General features: G+C 36.2%; 1 long non-coding RNA gene across 1 annotated transcript; it reads left to right on the top strand.

Moving 5' to 3' along the window:
- The first annotated feature begins 2890 nt into the window (after nt 1-2890).
- Nucleotides 2891-5617, top strand: LOC123711385. The gene is made up of 3 exons (XR_006753948.1): nt 2891-3211; nt 3311-3447; nt 5371-5617. It is a non-coding gene; the product is annotated as an uncharacterized LOC123711385 (long non-coding RNA).
- Nucleotides 5618-6404: the final 787 nt, after the last annotated feature.

Below are 6404 nucleotides of genomic sequence, written 5' to 3'. Positions count from 1 at the left end.
TTGAAGATATCTTCTATCCACCTTTTTTTACGGCGTCCTCTTCATCTTCCTTTTGATCCTTTCCATTGTCACTTGGTCATTGTCAATTATAAACGAAAGAAGATCGTTTACAAGTAAAACTATAGTGAAATGTGTGCTATTAATCTCTTACCCTATCAAATTTGACTTTAAAATATCTTATCGAAAGCATACTACATATAGCGCTGGGATATATTATATATAATACAATTTGTTACGTAATTGTTACCTTGACAAGTAATCAGGGGATTGGAGGTCTGTTTTACCCAAATGTCCAATAAATTTTGCCTGAGTCACTTGAATTACAGGGGTAGAATGATTAAAATTTGTGAGACTGGCGTCTTTTACTATAATCTTTTAATATATATCAATACATAACTTCATTTGTGTCAAAACTAACCACGTTTTTTTTAAAGAGACCAAAGAGATTTTTAAATTGTATGATAACCTTTTGAAATTTTTTGATTTCTAAAAAGACATCAAATACTTCCCAGCTAGGAGCAGTTTTTATTAGAAAATTTAATTGTCGTTTTTAGTATTTTTCTTTACTCATTCTTTATGTATCCGTTTGATCCTTCCACAAATATTTCAAGATCGTAATTAACCAATCGTTCCAGCCCTTCTCGAGTTTTAGCGAGACAAATGAACAGCAATTTATTTATATATGCATATAGATTAATGCACTAATATAATATATTTTTTAATAGTTTTTAGTTTATACAAAATCACTTATTATATTCATTAAATAGAAAACGTATTTTATGCGATTCATATCTGCCTATAAAATAAATATGTCATTAACAAATTTGGGGATTCGTTATTTGACCCCTATTAGGTAAGGAACGTGTATGGGCTAGTCAGAAATTTACTTACGTACTCCGCTGGCCATACATATTGAGTATACATAGGTAAATTCCAGTTTTGGTCAAATAGATGTTACTTGAGGTCCAGGTGTTATGTCCTAAGGAGGGCGTAGAAAACTAAATCGATCCTGTAGCCAAGTTCACAATTCAAGAATCGTCATGCTCGTGGCGGCGTCCATGCCTCGGGTTGTCTCTCTACCTAAAATATGGCGAGGGGGCCAATGGCTGGCCATGCGTCATACTCCCGAACGGGTGCTACTTGTGGTAACTGGTCGGACTTGAATCATGCATGAGGACGAGTTTTTGTTTTCAATAGTTTTTTTTATTATTAATTAACTATTCATTACTTACGATGTCATGTGGAACCATGACACCATGGTTGCAGCTCCATACAAACATTGTTTAAAACAAAAACTTGGCGATTAAAAAGAGTGGTGGAGAGTTTATGCCAGTTCTTATGGTCCGTTCTCGCCCTTGTCTTGAGAACTGGCAGTAAATGTAAAATTAGAAGCATTAAATGTTATTCTTTATTGACGTTCATAAGTATACATTGTGTTGTGAATTTCTTAACTTTACTCTACGTCATTCCAGCTTCCTTCGCCTTGGCAATGATTCTGCGTTGCCAGATCTGTCTAGGCGGCCACGATTTCTTTTGCCTTGAGGATTTCAGCTTGGCAATGTGACTTGGATCCCTCCGAAGCGGATGCCCTACCCACTTCTTCTTTCAGCGTTGTATATTCCCGTCAAATAGAATCTATAAAGACCGGCTAAAACTCACAAACTAAGTCTATGGCGGCTGTTTTCTACATCAAAACCATTTTGTATTTAAATTGTGGATTAGCAAGAATGCCGTTATTTGAATTCTCGTTCATCGCAATGGCATTTTTAATGTTTTGTGTCAAAGTGTATTTTACAATGCACCTGTAATGTACCAGTTTTAGGTGATTTCTCTTAAACCTTTGCTAAAAAATTACAAACATCTAGAATAAAGCTGACGTTTTTCTTTGGTCCTAATACTCACAAACCCGCATACCGTGATCCGATAAATTCGCCAATTTACTGCAAATGAAGCAAAAAATGTTAAAGTCGTTGACCTTGTAAGTACTCCAGTGCCAAGTGAACCCCCGCCCCCGCCATACCGCACTAACTAACCCACTTTAAACTTTACTGTTTTCAAAAATGTTAATTTTGAAGCTTGCTCTGGCTTTTGCTGCCTCAATCAACTTTAATTCTTTTTTGTGAACAGTTTGATGAGAATAACAGAATCAGATGTTAATTCGATGTTTGGTATGCTTATCTCACTTAATAAATAATTTAAGCTGACTATGATAAGCAAGGACCAATACTTAGTTAGGTAGATAAAGCTTAAGTATTATTAGTATGGCAACACAAATATGAATAATAAAGAACACATAAAAGCTACGTTAAGAACAATTATTTTATTAGATCGTAAACTTTAGCTCTACAAAAATGGATTCATATAACAGTGATCGTTGTATTATATGTTTCTCATATATGTTTTATTAATATTGTGATTGAGAAGCGGCCACCATGACCCTCTTGAATTGAGCCCATCGCGTCGCAGGACCGTAAATGCCAGTCATAAAACTGTTTATATCGGGTGTTCGATGAAATCTGATCGTGATTAAGTGCTGATAGGGAAACTGTCCCATGATATGTTTAGTTCAATAGACAAACGAGCGCTGAATATGTGAGGTACGCCGTTCTGTAAGTGGGTCACGGAGTCGGTAACCGGAGCCAAGCGTGAGCCGGCACCGCACGAGTTGAGGGCTCCTAATTAACTCCAACTATCATGTGATTAATTGCTTTCAAACCGTACTGAACTTTCAATTCACTCTAGATATACACAATTTCATTATAGTATTATCCGTTAGCATCGGATCAAGAACGACAAAGTCCCTTTCAAAAACTACAGTCAAAGCCAGTATTATTGTATTGAATCAGAGCGCGCGGAATTAATAACGTCGCGAACACAAAGTTCCAATTTCAAAAGCCATTCAGACCAGTAATAAAGAAATAGTTGAAGTAATGGTCACTAGATAGAAAATACACGAAATTGAGCTTAGTTAATAAATCTTCACGGAGGAGAGCCGCATAAATCGGGCGCGTGTAATTGGTCCGCGGCGAGGGCAGTTAAGAACACGAGTGTCACAATATTTAAACGGATAATCCGGGTCCGGCGCTCGTCTCCCGCCATACTGACGCAGCCTCTGCTGTTTTTACTGCGACAGCTCGCCTCCACGTTATTAACGGAACTAATTTCGGTCTTAATGATAACATGTGGCGAAATAAATTCGGGATTTAATTAGGTTTGTGAGTTGTGTTAGTCTAGTAGAGCGATTCTCAACTGAGGTCATCTCTTCGATTATTTGATGATTTTTCATTGTTTTTTTCCTTAATTCGTTTAGGAACATCAAACGACGAGTTATGTGAGGTGAAAATATTTGGAAACATTTATTTTTTTCTTCTTTTTGGCTCTGGCACGGTTTGTGCATTCAGAAATCTTGGGATTTAGAAGATTATGTTTCGGAATTAATATAACAAGGTAATCCTTTCTGCTAATTTTAGTATAGAATAGTATAAAAGATGAAGAAGTCCATCTTTAGATGGACAAAATGAGTAACATCATGGAAGATGTGGATGGACGGACATCCATTCTGAAACTGCTGGCCCATAGTGGCTTTAGGTGGCTTGTATAAGGGGAAAATGCCAGTCATTAGAGGAGGCCAATACCTGTGATTCCTACTAAAATTGTAGGCTAAATTGTTACTGTTTGACTTAATAGGATTTGTTTTCTAGAACAGGGGCCTAACGGTGATAGGCCGCCGCCCACTGTCAATGCCAGAGTGCTCGAAGTAGCGTAAAAATTAAAGGGTTTTTTTATATTTATTTTAATTATTCTACTGTATTAGACAGTGTAGCTATCACGATTCTAAGGTGTTGCAATGACCACACAAGTGCCACATGACGAGTTACACTTGCGGCACTCACGTAGCACGTTAAACTAAAATAGGTCACTTTTACACGCAAAGCCTTCACGTGCGTGACTCTCGAAAACACAGTCCTCTTACCCTTTATCAGTAATTCAACATAATAACAGCAAGAGGAGGAAATTGTTTCTAATTTATAAAATGCTCGTGTTCATGTTTGTGATTTATATATAGTATTACTATTGGTTGCGGATGAAACGAGAGAAAAACAAGCAGACGGGTTCGGTGAGGGTTAGGCAGATAGCAACACCTGCCGCAAGTGCGTTGTCAGCTTTTAAAGTTGAACGCTCTTCGATCTAAGGTTCCTAAGACCTATTAAGAAATGTCTGGAATGGCAGCTGGTTAAGGAAGTTGATGCTGCTCAGCATTTACATTGCATTTACAAACACACCTTGCTTTATCGTGAAACATCAGTAATTTTTTACTGTTTAAACGAGACTCCACCAGAATTATGAACCAATTAGTTTAATATAAATAATGTAATGTCTGGCTTGAATCTGTTAATGAAGTTTTAATTAAATGGTCCAATACTTACGTAAACCAAACACAATACATGGTGTATTAAAGATTCACTGAAAGCGATGTTCGCTGTAGTTGGTAGAATACAAATATTAGCGTATCACGGATCAAAACGAGCCGCTGTGCTGTCTTATCGCCAAACGTCCGAGTTTCAGATTACAACACTATCCAGTTAAATATTCTAAGTTACTGTACTGAGTTGGTAGTCTTAAAACACTGGTATAAGAAATTTAAATTAAGAACTATCAATCGAAAAACCGGAAATAGCATGTACCTTAACGTGTCGATTATATCCGGGTATATTCATACGATGTTCGTGCCGATTAAAATAGAGTTAAAGTAGTCTGCTATGAAATATTCTAAATTACTGTAATGAGTTTGTAGTCTTGAAACACTGGTTTAAGATATTCAAATTAAGAACTATCAACCGAAAAACCGGAAATAGCATAGACCTTAACGTGTCGATTATATCCGGGTATATTCATACGATGTTCGTGCCGATTAAAATAGAGTTAAAGTAGTCTGCTATGAAATATTCTAAATTACTGTAATGAGTTTGTAGTCCTGAAACACTGGTTTAAGATATTTAAATTAAGGTCTAATAACCGGATATAGCATCTCACTCAACGTGTGGATGATATCCGGGTATATGCATACGATACTGGCCGATTAAAAATACAGTTAGTCGGCTCTCAAATATACAATCTTTATTTTAAGAAAGTTTTAAGGCATTCGAAGTTTCCAAATAAAGAAATATTTAGAGTATTTGTGAATTTGTAACAACATATTTATTTACAAAGGATGAAAAGAAATTCCAGCTCCGAAAGGATTTTGTATCTGTTTGATCGCGGTCGGCCAGGCGAACCCTCTTGTTATTGAGAACGTTTCAATTGTGAATTGTACTACGTTAATAGTGTACCGGCTCGACCGTTGTTAACGCACATGGCTTGTAATTGCAGGTAATGGGATTAGATTCCGGAAGAATAAATATTGAACGGGTTTGAGGGCCTCCTAAAATTTTGCCTTCGCAGAAAGCATGTCTTGATAGCTGTCCTGTTCAAATGCAGCGTAAGGTGACACACGCAGACATATCTGGCTAATCTCAACATTTCTGCGGTTCACTACTTTCAAAATGACTGGACTTCAAAACGCAGGGTGATATCGAGCAATTTAATGTTGTTATTTTTATAAGTGTAAACAAAAGACTTAAATATAGGGATAAACATCCACTCATACTAGTGAAATGTCTAATACCTATTACTAACTATTTAGTACCCTACCCTACTACTAGTTACCCTACTATTAGGGTCTGATATCAGATCTACGATACTACCCATACAAGATCAAACAAGCGAACAGCATCGACCGTTCAAAATAAAAGGATTATAATCAAATAAAAACTTAAATTTAGATGATAAAATTTTAGTAACGCATTAAGTGCATTGTAAAGCACGTAAGCCGGTGTTAAAAGCTCGTCAAACGAGAGGCGAGTCGTTAACGGACTGAATACTAAAATAGATTACACTTCAGCTGAACGACACTCGCGTTACGGCAATAATATCGAATATATATTCCAAACTAAACTTGTCTGTTTTAATTGTTTTAAATCTGATATGTCTGGTTCTAGTTTTGGTATAAGCTTTTATTATTAGCAGCGAGGTTGTTTTTCAGACAAAACACATGCACGTACATTCCTCCAAGACGGTAAATCTAACCATGTATTTTGGCAGGTGATTAAATAAAAATAACATTTACATAAACAATTCACACAAAAGAAAACAATATTGAAACCATTAGAAGCTGAACAATGCTCTGATAAATGTCAAATATGGTGAATATTTCATAATGATATTTTTTGTAGTTTTTGTTAAATGTAATACGTCCGTTACAGTCAAATGTCACCAATGTGCGTCAACGAGCTGACCAGAGTTTCTGATAAGGAAATAAATTACCATAGGCTGTAGAGACGAATTATTTTTAATATTTTACTGAC

Source organism: Pieris brassicae, chromosome 6, assembly GCF_905147105.1.
Source record: "Pieris brassicae chromosome 6, ilPieBrab1.1, whole genome shotgun sequence".
NCBI lineage: Eukaryota > Metazoa > Arthropoda > Insecta > Lepidoptera > Pieridae > Pieris > Pieris brassicae.
The sequence above is the reverse complement of the archived record's forward strand: the minus strand, read 5'-3'. Positions and strand labels throughout refer to the sequence as shown.